This window comes from Amia ocellicauda, chromosome 14, assembly GCF_036373705.1.
Source record: "Amia ocellicauda isolate fAmiCal2 chromosome 14, fAmiCal2.hap1, whole genome shotgun sequence".
Classification (NCBI taxonomy): Eukaryota; Metazoa; Chordata; class Actinopteri; order Amiiformes; family Amiidae; genus Amia; species Amia ocellicauda.
In genome coordinates, this window is record NC_089863.1 from 19307304 (window position 1) to 19321863 (window position 14560).

The 14560-nt window shown below is 49.5% G+C and overlaps 2 non-coding genes and 3 pseudogenes across 2 annotated transcripts; all 5 read right to left on the reverse strand.

Annotated features, from left to right (window-relative positions):
• Positions 1-2123: 2123 nt before the first annotated feature.
• Positions 2124-2197, reverse strand: LOC136769147 (uncharacterized; annotated as a pseudogene).
• Positions 2198-3865: 1668 nt separating this feature from the next.
• LOC136769171 (uncharacterized) lies at positions 3866-3955 on the reverse strand (annotated as a pseudogene).
• Positions 3956-8334: 4379 nt separating this feature from the next.
• On the reverse strand, positions 8335-8408 carry LOC136769148 (uncharacterized; annotated as a pseudogene).
• Positions 8409-10076: 1668 nt separating this feature from the next.
• On the reverse strand, positions 10077-10218 carry LOC136769138 (U4 spliceosomal RNA). Its single transcript, XR_010822117.1, has one exon. It is a non-coding gene; the product is annotated as a U4 spliceosomal RNA (small nuclear RNA).
• A 1670-nt stretch (positions 10219-11888) lies between these two features.
• LOC136769139 (U4 spliceosomal RNA) lies at positions 11889-12030 on the reverse strand. The gene has a single exon (XR_010822118.1). It is a non-coding gene; the product is annotated as a U4 spliceosomal RNA (small nuclear RNA).
• Positions 12031-14560: the final 2530 nt, after the last annotated feature.

Here is a 14560-nt window from a genome sequence, read left to right on the forward strand (position 1 = left end):
CCTGAGCAGCATGGCGTTGTCGGCCGCCGATCTCCCCCGGGCACCACAGACCTGGTCGGGACCCACGACTTGAGGGAGTGGCCGCTGCAGCCGGAGCGTCAGTGCTTTGGCCAGTATCTTGTAGTCGGTGCACAGGAGGCTGACTGGCCGCCAGTTCCTCAGATCTTTCGTGTCTCCCTTCTTGTGAAGAAGGGAGAGGATACTCTTCTTCATCGAAGGGGCCAATCTGCCCTCTCTGTACATCGACCCCAGGACCTGGCCCAGATCTTCCTTAAGCACCTCCCAAAAGATCTTATAGAACTCAGCAGGGATCCCGTCGGGACCCGGTGTCCTTCCAGAGTTAAGACTCTTTATCACCTGGGAGAGTTCAGTGGTGGTGATCTCTGGATCCTCCTCCTCCTCCTCGTCCCCCTCATTGCGGGACTCCAACAGGGACAGAAAGTGATGGATCAGATTTTGATCCACCACCTTCTGGTCGTACAACTCCCTGTAGAAATCCCGCACCACTGTCTCAACAGCCTCTCTGCCCTCCACCTCTTGCCCCGAGGAGTCGATCATGGAGGACATTGCAGGCCGCCTCTCCTTCGTTTTCTTGAAGAAGAAGCGGCTGCATTTCTCATCGTCCTCCATGATGCGGACCCTGGAAAGGACCTTGATCTTCTCTTGCTCCTCCCTATAGAGGGCGGAGAGACTCAGTTTGACCCGGGCCACCTCCTCAGCTAGGTCGAAGCCTCTGAGCTGTAAAAGACTCAGGCGCTGGAGGCGGGCGTTTAGATGGGAATATCTCGCCCGCCTCTCGCGAGCTTTCCGTTTCCCCAGCTGAATGAAGTAGCCCTTGGTTCTTTTCTTCATCATCTCCCACCACTCTATGGGAGAATCAAAAAGGTCCCTCAGGGTCCTCCACTCCTCGAGGCGTCTGCTAAAGGTCTTAATCACACGAGGGTCATCGAGCAGAGAGGTGTTGAGCTTCCAGACCCCAGGCCCCGACTCCCGTGTGCTCGGAATGAGCACCTCTGTCGTCAGGAGCCTGTGGTCTGAAAAGAAGACCGCCTCCGAAGACATGGCGGTCCTCTCCAGTGGCTTGCTGAGGAGGACGAGATCTATCCTGGAGAAGGAGGAGCCAGAAGAACTCACCCAGGTGAACAAGGGGACCAGGTCCCGACCTGCGTCGCAGAGTTCAAAGTCCTCCACGAACGCAGCGAGGTCCCTGCTGGATCTATCGTTGCGGGGCTTACTCCGGTCTACATCCCTCAGAGCACAGTTGAAATCACCTGAAATGATAACTGGCAAGGTGCCGATCAGGAGCGGGCGTAGCTGAGGGAGAAAGAGGACTCTCTCTCTCTGGCTGGTGGGGGCATAAACATTGACCAGCCTCAATACAGCCCCCTTGTATTTAAAATCGAGGCTGGCCAGTCTGCCCGCCTCTATAACCTTGAATGTTTTAACTATTAAGAAGGGGTTTTTCAGGAGTACGGCAATCCCGTCCGCTCGGGACACATTGGACCCCGACCAGAAGGATTCTCCTAGGGTCCAAGTGTCCCGGAGATCTTTGTATTCTTTTTGGAACGGGATGCCGCACTCCTGCAAACAGATAATATCCGCCTTCATTCCAGCCAGAGAGTTTAAAACATCGGTCCTCTTTTTCACCTCAGCAATGCTCCTCACATTAATTGAAATAATGGTTAATGCCATAATGGCTGTGAGGGCAATTACCCGCTCCGTAACAATCATGTAAAGAAACCTTTCTCTTCCCCACTCCTCTCTTCTCCCTCACCTAGCTTAGCGCTAGCACCCATCATTTCAATCATTTGCCTCACCGCTTGATCCTCTAGGAAGACTATGGGGGGGGCTCGGCTCCCGCCACCCGGTAAGGCGGGCAAAACTCCACTGGGCTCAGGGCCCGTGGTGCTGGAGGTTCTCCCTGGTTCCTTTGAGGCCGAGGCCCGACGAACAGATGGCAGGGCAGAGGCTTTATGTACAACTGGGGAGAAAACTGTATAGACCCCGCTAGTCGTTCTTTTAACTAATGGTGGGGGAGGGGGTGGTCTCTCCCTTCCCGGCTGTCTGCCGCCGCAGGCCTCCTCCCCCAGCGCCAGTGACCTTGCCATCACGTCCCTGATGTCTTCAACTTTTCAACTAGCAATAATCGCGCCTCGGATCAACCTCATCAGCTACGATACTGCCACTGCGCAAAGATAAAGCACTGTCAGGGACGCAAAACCAACCGTCTTACAACACGAAGCAAGCGTGTCGTGGTGATGTCTCTTAAATATACATTATATTTTAAATACAATGATATTGAAGTATATAAAGGGTCATTATATAAGCATAAACAACGTAATTGGGATGTATGAGAAAACAGTTCAGTCAAGGGCATTACATACATCTTTTAAAGATAACCGGGACATCATGGGATATAATATTATGCAAATGTAGAGGATGGAAGGAGGGTAGATTCTTGTGCTTGTAAGTAATGCTTGTGGGAAGCACCGGCACTTCTGATGTGAATCTTTTCCCATTAAGTTCAACGTGTTGAATGTTGCCTAATGCCTATGACACACATTTAGTTGAGGATCATTGTACCAGTGACACGGAGTCTGAAGCAGAAGTTGCCAGTGCAGACCCTCTGAATCACTGATGGTATGTCAGCAGCACTCTTGAACACATATATGTCAATGTGTCGCACCCTTCATTGTGATGATGCTTCCCTTTTTGAACTAAATATCAGAAAATGTTGGCAGTGAATAGGAAAACGAATTTTTGTGATATCAGAATCTTTCCATTGCTGCACGGCTTGACAAATGGAAGACATAGAAGACTGTGAAGCAGGTGATATCCACGGGGCCACCAAGTTTTCACCACGAAAGTGTTATCAACACTGCAGAAAATTGGACGTTGACATAACTTGATTTTTATTTCAGTTTTTTTCTTTATCAAGTTTCTTAGTGTATACTGTGCTTAACTCGAAACTTCCTTTTTTAAAGGATTGCAAGACTCGGATTGGGCAAATGATTCGTTCAGTTACGTAACTGATAGCTCAGCTGGAACAAGAAACAGAATGGGTAGGGAGTCCTCCAGGACCAGGGCTGTGAACCACTGGCCTAGCTACATGGCAATGTGGGATTATTTGATGCAGTTACCCCAGTTTTATGGCTGTGTTTCTGTGTGTCATTTAGTATGTTTTGTTCATTTTCCTGTTTAGGCAGACTTGTGCTACTTTGAGGATGACTTGAATTCACTTTCCTTGTACAATAGCCTGGCGTTATTTCAATCATGTGAATGCCTCAAGCGGTCTACTAATAGCATTGTTTAATTGAGGAACTTCAAGTCAGACTTGCACCATTCATACAATCATGCTATACGCAATCAGAATCCGACTTCAGATTTGCGTCATATAATGGTTGTATGTGACAGCTGGAATGACGTCAGACGTCGTAACATTGACATTATTCTGAGGTCATTCCAACTTTCATAGACAAGCATTGTATGAGCACAATCTGATGTCTAGGCAACGTCATTCCAACTAACTGTGGCACCTGGAAAGGACCACGGCATATGACATCTTCTTCAGTAAACCTTATTCAGAAACAAATCGAAGCAGGGAAGCTTTTTTCGGTACAATAGCTTGAAATGGTTCAATGCTTCGGAAAGCTTACTTTCCCCCATCACTAGTTTTCAGCGATCCTTTATAAAGATCTTGATTGAGCCTGATGGGAATCGTTGCGTTTCTATCATTTGAAAGATGATACAGGGAGTCCAGCGTACAGCGTTTAAATTGAGGAACGCATTAGCTACGCTCCTCGGATACCTTGACCTACACGTTGTAGCCAGTCGTGAATCTTCTGTTTTCCCACAAGAAAACCAGTCTCCCAGGAGACTGTCAAAAATTGCCGGCACCAGCTATATTTCAAGCCAGTGCAAGCGGGGTATTGGGTAAAGTTTTCAACTAGCAATACTGTTTATTAGGTTTAGTATTTTTACATTTCTTAAAATAGAACAATTTCAATTTTAATACTTATGATTAAAATCGTTTAAAATATCAGTTCTTAAAATCACTTAAAATTTTTAAAATCTTGTGATTTTTTTAACAAAACTAAAACAATAAACTTTAAAATAAACGTGCTCAAATCAAATAAACAAAACGTGATAAAAGCAAAAACTGCACACCAACAAAAAAGTCAAATACATTGAAGATAACAGAAAATGCAATAGACAAAATAAAGAAACAATTAAAAAGTAAAAATAAAAAACAAACAAAAAAGTCTAATGCATTTTAAATTAAACCCAAAACGGTCAATGTATTTGACAAAAAAATATAACAAAACTATACCAGAAACCCTAAACAATTGTGATTTAAAAAACAACTAAGTCTTTAAAAACAATTAAGATTTGTTATTTAAAATCTTCTTTTAAAAACAATCATTCATAAAATCTTTAAAAGATCTTTAAAAGATCTTGGACTCGGGTTCCAGCAGGGGGAACTAACCGTCCCCGGAGGTGGGTCCCATCATGGGATCCTGAGCTCCCCCAGATCTTGTATACGCCAGTTCTTAAAGGCTTCCTCCTTGCCCCTCTGATGGACCTCCAGATTGACGTAGTCTTTTACAAACACCATGCCCCTCCGCGCGATGACGATCGGGTCCAGCTCCTGCTTATTAAACAAACAGATGTTCCGTCCCTCCCACAGCGCCTGCTTCACTGCGCAGACGACACGCCACCAGCACCTCAGGGTTGATGTTGAAATTCCCCTTGCCGGACCGTATAGGATCTGCTGGGCGGTCGCCCGCGCAGGAACGGCGAACCTGTGGAGGAACGGAGAAAACAGGAGCCAGACCCTGTGGGCGGAGGGGCACTCACTAAAAATGTGAGCCTCCGTCTCCTTCCCCAAGCAACCCTTATAGGGGCAGGTGTCATAAGGAGCTATGCCCCTTCTGTGCATAAACACTCGGGTGGGGAGACACCGACTCACAGCCATCCAGGAGACATCTTTCTGCGTGTTCGTGAGGCAAACGTGCGTAGCGTTAGCCCAGATAAACCGGCAGGTTTCGGGAGGGAAATCTTCTATCCGGCTGGTCTCCTGGGCAGATCTCATCTGACTACAGATGGTCTTATAATCCCAGGAGGCCAGCACGACTTTATGGAGGCCTACTTCGAGCGCAAAGGCTCGGAGCGCCCTGTAGAACGGCGGGGGATCCCACGAGTGCGGCCTGGTGTTGTCCATGGCGCAGAGGCCGAATGGTCTCAGGCTGCTGGCAAAATAAAAGCGGTTCATGAAACTCACTTTCTTGCCAGCAGCCTGGATGTTCTTAACCACATAGGCCAGCCCCTGCGCCTTTATCAGCCGCACAACGTCCGGGACCCCCCTGCCTCCATCCAGGGTACCCTTCACCATCTGCACTCTTTTCAGCCTCTCCATTTTGCTCCCCCAGACAAACCGAAATATAATTCGGGTCACTAGTTTTGCGATACCCTTGTCTGGGGGGAAGATCATTCCTACGTAGAGGAGTATCGGGAAGAGGATGGCCTTTACGACCAGCACCTTACCAGCCATCGTCAAGGTCCTTGTGCTCCAGCCGTGGATCTTCCTTTGGACCTTTGCTATGGCCTCCTCCCAGCTCCGGGTGCCCGTGTTGGTCCCGTCGATCGTGATCCCCAGAACCTTGATAAACGGCTTCACAGGGAACACGGTCGGCGGGCCCCGGCCGACAGGCCATGCCCTGGAGAGGTAGACCTCGCTCTTGGCCTTATTCACAGCGGCCCCCGTCGCCCTGCAGAAGCCGTCCAGCAGTTCCTCGACCCTGGCCACGGACGGAGCGTCCGTGCAGACCACGGCCACGTCGTCCATATAGGCCAGGGCCTTCAGTTGCTCTCCGCCGGAACCCGGGAGATGGAAACCTGTCACCCGGACGTCCCGGCGGATCGCCTGCATGAACGGCTCCAAGCAGAGGACGTACAGCAGGGCCGACAGGGGACAACCCTGCCGGACCCCCGACCTGACCGGAAATGGTTCGGTCAGGTGGCGGTTCACAAGGACCCTGCTGCTTAGGCCGCTGTAGATGATCTTGACCCACTTCCTCAGGCCAAGAGCGAGACCCATCCTCTCCATAACAAGCTGCAGGTATTCGTGGCCCACTCTGTCGAAGGCCTTCTCCTGGTCCAAGCTGATTAGGACCAGGGGAAGCCTTCTCTCGTTCGAGTAGGCCACGACATCCCTGAGCAGCATGGCGTTGTCGGCCGCCGATCTCCCCCGGGCACCACAGACCTGGTCGGGACCCACGACTTGAGGGAGTGGCCGCTGCAGCCGGAGCGTCAGTGCTTTGGCCAGTATCTTGTAGTCGGTGCACAGGAGGCTGACTGGCCGCCAGTTCCTCAGATCTTTCGTGTCTCCCTTCTTGTGAAGAAGGGAGAGGATACTCTTCTTCATCGAAGGGGCCAATCTGCCCTCTCTGTACATCGACCCCAGGACCTGGCCCAGATCTTCCTTAAGCACCTCCCAAAAGATCTTATAGAACTCAGCAGGGATCCCGTCGGGACCCGGTGTCCTTCCAGAGTTAAGACTCTTTATCACCTGGGAGAGTTCAGTGGTGGTGATCTCTGGATCCTCCTCCTCCTCCTCGTCCCCCTCATTGCGGGACTCCAACAGGGACAGAAAGTGATGGATCAGATTTTGATCCACCACCTTCTGGTCGTACAACTCCCTGTAGAAATCCCGCACCACTGTCTCAACAGCCTCTCTGCCCTCCACCTCTTGCCCCGAGGAGTCGATCATGGAGGACATTGCAGGCCGCCTCTCCTTCGTTTTCTTGAAGAAGAAGCGGCTGCATTTCTCATCGTCCTCCATGATGCGGACCCTGGAAAGGACCTTGATCTTCTCTTGCTCCTCCCTATAGAGGGCGGAGAGACTCAGTTTGACCCGGGCCACCTCCTCAGCTAGGTCGAAGCCTCTGAGCTGTAAAAGACTCAGGCGCTGGAGGCGGGCGTTTAGATGGGAATATCTCGCCCGCCTCTCGCGAGCTTTCCGTTTCCCCAGCTGAATGAAGTAGCCCTTGGTTCTTTTCTTCATCATCTCCCACCACTCTATGGGAGAATCAAAAAGGTCCCTCAGGGTCCTCCACTCCTCGAGGCGTCTGCTAAAGGTCTTAATCACACGAGGGTCATCGAGCAGAGAGGTGTTGAGCTTCCAGACCCCAGGCCCCGACTCCCGTGTGCTCGGAATGAGCACCTCTGTCGTCAGGAGCCTGTGGTCTGAAAAGAAGACCGCCTCCGAAGACATGGCGGTCCTCTCCAGTGGCTTGCTGAGGAGGACGAGATCTATCCTGGAGAAGGAGGAGCCAGAAGAACTCACCCAGGTGAACAAGGGGACCAGGTCCCGACCTGCGTCGCAGAGTTCAAAGTCCTCCACGAACGCAGCGAGGTCCCTGCTGGATCTATCGTTGCGGGGCTTACTCCGGTCTACATCCCTCAGAGCACAGTTGAAATCACCTGAAATGATAACTGGCAAGGTGCCGATCAGGAGCGGGCGTAGCTGAGGGAGAAAGAGGACTCTCTCTCTCTGGCTGGTGGGGGCATAAACATTGACCAGCCTCAATACAGCCCCCTTGTATTTAAAATCGAGGCTGGCCAGTCTGCCCGCCTCTATAACCTTGAATGTTTTAACTATTAAGAAGGGGTTTTTCAGGAGTACGGCAATCCCGTCCGCTCGGGACACATTGGACCCCGACCAGAAGGATTCTCCTAGGGTCCAAGTGTCCCGGAGATCTTTGTATTCTTTTTGGAACGGGATGCCGCACTCCTGCAAACAGATAATATCCGCCTTCATTCCAGCCAGAGAGTTTAAAACATCGGTCCTCTTTTTCACCTCAGCAATGCTCCTCACATTAATTGAAATAATGGTTAATGCCATAATGGCTGTGAGGGCAATTACCCGCTCCGTAACAATCATGTAAAGAAACCTTTCTCTTCCCCACTCCTCTCTTCTCCCTCACCTAGCTTAGCGCTAGCACCCATCATTTCAATCATTTGCCTCACCGCTTGATCCTCTAGGAAGACTATGGGGGGGGCTCGGCTCCCGCCACCCGGTAAGGCGGGCAAAACTCCACTGGGCTCAGGGCCCGTGGTGCTGGAGGTTCTCCCTGGTTCCTTTGAGGCCGAGGCCCGACGAACAGATGGCAGGGCAGAGGCTTTATGTACAACTGGGGAGAAAACTGTATAGACCCCGCTAGTCGTTCTTTTAACTAATGGTGGGGGAGGGGGTGGTCTCTCCCTTCCCGGCTGTCTGCCGCCGCAGGCCTCCTCCCCCAGCGCCAGTGACCTTGCCATCACGTCCCTGATGTCTTCAACTTTTCAACTAGCAATAATCGCGCCTCGGATCAACCTCATCAGCTACGATACTGCCACTGCGCAAAGATAAAGCACTGTCAGGGACGCAAAACCAACCGTCTTACAACACGAAGCAAGCGTGTCGTGGTGATGTCTCTTAAATATACATTATATTTTAAATACAATGATATTGAAGTATATAAAGGGTCATTATATAAGCATAAACAACGTAATTGGGATGTATGAGAAAACAGTTCAGTCAAGGGCATTACATACATCTTTTAAAGATAACCGGGACATCATGGGATATAATATTATGCAAATGTTGAGGATGGAAGGAGGGTAGATTCTTGTGCTTGTAAGTAATGCTTGTGGGAAGCACCGGCACTTCTGATGTGAATCTTTTCCCATTAAGTTCAACGTGTTGAATGTTGCCTAATGCCTATGACACACATTTAGTTGAGGATCATTGTACCAGTGACACGGAGTCTGAAGCAGAAGTTGCCAGTGCAGACCCTCTGAATCACTGATGGTATGTCAGCAGCACTCTTGAACACATATATGTCAATGTGTCGCACCCTTCATTGTGATGATGCTTCCCTTTTTGAACTAAATATCAGAAAATGTTGGCAGTGAATAGGAAAACGAATTTTTGTGATATCAGAATCTTTCCATTGCTGCACGGCTTGACAAATGGAAGACATAGAAGACTGTGAAGCAGGTGATATCCACGGGGCCACCAAGTTTTCACCACGAAAGTGTTATCAACACTGCAGAAAATTGGACGTTGACATAACTTGATTTTTATTTCAGTTTTTTTCTTTATCAAGTTTCTTAGTGTATACTGTGCTTAACTCGAAACTTCCTTTTTTAAAGGATTGCAAGACTCGGATTGGGCAAATGATTCGTTCAGTTACGTAACTGATAGCTCAGCTGGAACAAGAAACAGAATGGGTAGGGAGTCCTCCAGTACCAGGGCTGTGAACCACTGGCCTAGCTACATGGCAATGTGGGATTATTTGATGCAGTTACCCCAGTTTTATGGCTGTGTTTCTGTGTGTCATTTAGTATGTTTTGTTCATTTTCCTGTTTAGGCAGACTTGTGCTACTTTGAGGATGACTTGAATTCACTTTCCTTGTACAATAGCCTGGCGTTATTTCAATCATGTGAATGCCTCAAGCGGTCTACTAATAGCATTGTTTAATTGAGGAACTTCAAGTCAGACTTGCACCATTCATACAATCATGCTATACGCAATCAGAATCCGACTTCAGATTTGCGTCATATAATGGTTGTATGTGACAGCTGGAATGACGTCAGACGTCGTAACATTGACATTATTCTGAGGTCATTCCAACTTTCATAGACAAGCATTGTATGAGCACAATCTGATGTCTAGGCAACGTCATTCCAACTAACTGTGGCACCTGGAAAGGACCACGGCATATGACATCTTCTTCAGTAAACCTTATTCAGAAACAAATCGAAGCAGGGAAGCTTTTTTCGGTACAATAGCTTGAAATGGTTCAATGCTTCGGAAAGCTTACTTTCCCCCATCACTAGTTTTCAGCGATCCTTTATAAAGATCTTGATTGAGCCTGATGGGAATCGTTGCGTTTCTATCATTTGAAAGATGATACAGGGAGTCCAGCGTACAGCGTTTAAATTGAGGAACGCATTAGCTACGCTCCTCGGATACCTTGACCTACACGTTGTAGCCAGTCGTGAATCTTCTGTTTTCCCACAAGAAAACCAGTCTCCCAGGAGACTGTCAAAAATTGCCGGCACCAGCTATATTTCAAGCCAGTGCAAGCGGGGTATTGGGTAAAGTTTTCAACTAGCAATAATCGCGCCTCGGATCAACCTCATCAGCTACGATACTGCCACTGCGCAAAGATAAAGCACTGTCAGGGACGCAAAACCAACCGTCTTACAACACGAAGCAAGCGTGTCGTGGTGATGTCTCTTAAATATACATTATATTTTAAATACAATGATATTGAAGTATATAAAGGGTCATTATATAAGCATAAACAACGTAATTGGGATGTATGAGAAAACAGTTCAGTCAAGGGCATTACATACATCTTTTAAAGATAACCGGGACATCATGGGATATAATATTATGCAAATGTAGAGGATGGAAGCAGGGTAGATTCTTGTGCTTGTAAGTAATGCTTGTGGGAAGCACCGGCACTTCTGATGTGAATCTTTTCCCATTAAGTTCAACGCGTTGAATGTTGCCTAATGCCTATGACACACATTTAGTTGAGGATCATTGTACCAGTGACACGGAGTCTGAAGCAGAAGTTGCCAGTGCAGACCCTCTGAATCACTGATGGTATGTCAGCAGCACTCTTGAACACATATATGTCAATGTGTGTCGCACCCTTCATTGTGACGATGCTTCCCTTTTTGAACTAAATATCAGAAAATGTTGGCAGTGAATAGGAAAACGAATTTTTGTGATATCAGAATCTTTCCATTGCTGCACGGCTTGACAAATGGAAGACATAGAAGACTGTGAAGCAGGTGATATCCACGGGGCCACCAAGTTTTCACCACGAAAGTGTTATCAACACTGCAGAAAATTGGACGTTGACATAACTTGATTTTTATTTCAGTTTTTTTCTTTATCAAGTTTCTTAGTGTATACTGTGCTTAACTCGAAACTTCCTTTTTTAAAGGATTGCAAGACTCGGATTGGGCAAATGATTCGTTCAGTTACGTAACTGATAGCTCAGCTGGAACAAGAAACAGAATGGGTAGGGAGTCCTCCAGGACCAGGGCTGTGAACCACTGGCCTAGCTACATGGCAATGTGGGATTATTTGATGCAGTTACCCCAGTTTTATGGCTGTGTTTCTGTGTGTCATTTAGTATGTTTTGTTCATTTTCCTATTTAGGCAGACTTGTGCTACTTTGAGGATGACTTGAATTCACTTTCCTTGTACAATAGCCTGGCGTTATTTCAATCATGTGAATGCCTCAAGCGGTCTACTAATAGCATTGTTTAATTGAGGAACTTCAAGTCAGACTTGCACCATTCATACAATCATGCTATACGCAATCAGAATCCGACTTCAGATTTGCGTCATATAATGGTTGTATGTGACAGCTGGAATGACGTCAGACGTCGTAACATTGACATTATTCTGAGGTCATTCCAACTTTCATAGACAAGCATTGTATGAGCACAATCTGATGTCTAGGCAACGTCATTCCAACTAACTGTGGCACCTGGAAAGCACCACGGCATATGACATCTTCTTCAGTAAACCTTATTCAGAAACAAATCGAAGCAGGGAAGCTTTTTTCGGTACAATAGCTTGAAATGGTTCAATGCTTCGGAAAGCTTACTTTCCCCCATCACTAGTTTTCAGCGATCCTTTATAAAGATCTTGATTGAGCCTGATGGGAATCGTTGCGTTTCTATCATTTGAAGGATGATACAGGGAGTCCAGCGTACAGCGTTTAAATTGAGGAACGCATTAGCTACGCTCCTCGGATACCTTGACCTACACGTTGTAGCCAGTCGTGAATCTTCTGTTTTTCCACAAGAAAACCAGTCTCCCAGGAGACTGTCAAAAATTGCCGGCACCAGCTATATTTCAAGCCAGTGCAAGCGGGGTATTGGGTAAAGTTTTCAACTAGCAATAATCGCGCCTCGGATCAACCTCATCAGCTACGATACTGCCACTGCGCAAAGATAAAGCACTGTCAGGGACGCAAAACCAACCGTCTTACAACACGAAGCAAGCGTGTCGTGGTGATGTCTCTTAAATATACATTATATTATATCTTGGTCTCGGGTTTCCCTCCAATAGCGAGAGAAACCTTTGTCCAGCAGGGGGCTTTGAGCTGTATTTGACAGTCTTTCTTTTTTCCTTGCAGGGAGCTGATCCATCAGGCCAGACCAGACGAGACGGGGAGGTGCCGGTTGACAGAGCTGCAGAGTCCTGGGTCCTTGGAGCGGTCCGGAGGCCGAGGCGAGTGGAGATTGGGACGGACCGGGAGCGACAGGGGACCTAGCCAGAGGAGTCGGAGGACTCCTCACGGAGTGGGTCCCACCTAGAAGCCCGGCCGACCATCTACCCGGAGCCCGGCCTGACCAGGACTGCTCCCTGCTGACGTCACCAGCCAGGATCCAGGAGAGGCCTCGGATTCCAGGGACCGACCAGGCCGATCGGCAACGTCCCTGAGGGAGGCCTCCTGCAGCCAGGGCCCGGACTTCTCCCCGCAAGGCCCGCTCCCTGCAAGAGCCCCTGAGGTGGAAGCTGCTCCCCAGCCAGGTGGACTTGCCCCGACCTCCGGATTGAGAGCCTCCCGACCCTTCTCCCAGGTAGGAAAGCGCAGCATGGCCCAGCGAACCGCCGGTGTGAGGCGCCATAATGCGGTGCGCTTCAGCCGTGAGGCTGGAGCCGAGACCGCGGCCCTCACCCGGCTGGAGTTCAGCAGGTCCGTGCTGCAGAGGGGCCTGGGCTTTGCCCCTTCTGAGCTGAACTGTGTGGTTAAACTGTCTGGACCTAGGGACGTGTTTGAGGTGAGCTTTAAGAACCCTCAAGTGCTGGAGAGTTTTTGGATTTTGTATAGGGAGAAAAAAGACAGTATGCCCCTGAATGACTTTGTGGTCGACGCCCTGACAGATAGAGAGATCAAAATAGTAACTATTCAGTTCTATAACGAAGCAGTGGCAGAGTATGATGTAGAAGTATGGCTGAGGAGACACTGTGAGATCCTGTCTGAAAGCAGGAGAGTTAATGATGAGGATGGGGTCTGGACCGGTGCTCGGCGGTGGCAGGTGCGCCTGCAGGTGGAAGTGGCCGCCATCGGCGGAGTACGCCATCTGCCGAGCACCGTGGTATTAGGAGCAAATAGGGGGCTTGTCTTCTACCATGGCATGCCCAAATTATGTAGGAACTGCGGGGCCCTGGGTCATTTAGCCGCAGCCTGTACCGTTGTTAAGTGCAAGGTCTGCGGCGGGGAACATCAGACCAGGGCCTGCAAGCAGGAGAGGGCCTGCAACCTGTGCGGTGGGGGAGGGCACCTCTTTAGGAATTGTCCCTCCTCCTATGCAAATAGGGCGCGGGCCCTCGGGGGTGGTGGAGAGAGAGAAAATCAAGCGGAGGCTCCTCCAAAGGTGATACCCCAAGATGGGGGTAGAGAGGAAACAATCCTCAGGAGCCTCATAGGCTCCCTCTCTGACTCTGGGTCAGAAGTGGAGGCAGAGGGAGAGTGGACAGTGGTAGCGGGGAAGAGGAGGAGGGCAGAGAAGAGGAGCATGGGTAGGGGGGGTATGATGAAAAAAAGGATCCATTCTGCAGATTCTCCCCCCCCTGCCGGCTCCTCCCCCGCTGCAGAGTCCTCTCCCTCTAATTTCTACACGCCCCACTCTGACTCCGGAGAGGAGAGTAGTGGGCCTTCTCCACTGCCCCGAGTGGGCAGCCTGGTGGATGAGAGGCCCCCTAGAAATAACATTCCTCCTGCCCTACAACTGAGACTCTCCCAGGGGAGGGGTCAGGTATGCCCTCCCGGCAGTAGTGGGAGAGCCTCAGGAGATGAGAGTCGGCGCCAGTGTCCTTTCCCAGAAAGACATCAGGGACGTGATGGTAAGGTCACTGGCGCTGGGGGAGGAGGCCTGTGGCGGCAGATAGCTGGGAAGGGAGAGACCACCCCCTCCCCCACCATTAGTTAAAAGAACAACTAGCGGGGTTTACACAGTTTTCTCCCCAGTTGTACATAAAGCCTCTGCCCTGCCATCTGTTCGTCGGGCCTCGGCCTCAAAGGAACCAGGGAGAACCTCCAGCACCACGGGCCCTGAGCCCAGTGGAGTTTTGCCAGCCTTACCGGGTGGCGGAAGCCGAGCCCCCCCCATAGTCTTCCTAGAGGATCAAGCGGTGAGGCAAATGATTGAAATGATGGGTGATAGCGCTAAGCTAGGTGAGGGAGAAGAGAGGAGTGGGGAAGAGAAAGGTTTCTTTACATGATTGTTACGGAGCGGTATTATTTGTTTGCAGGAGTGCGGCATCCCGTTCCAAAAAGAATATAAAGATCTCCGGGACACTTGGAACCTAGGAGAATCCTTCTGGTCGGGGTCCAATGTGTCCCGAGCGGACGGGATTGCCGTACTCCTGAAAAACCCCTTCATAATAGCTAAAACATTTAAGGTAATAGAGGCGGGCAGACTGGCCAGCCTCGATTTTAAATACAAGGGGGCTGTATTGAGGCTGGTCAATGTCTA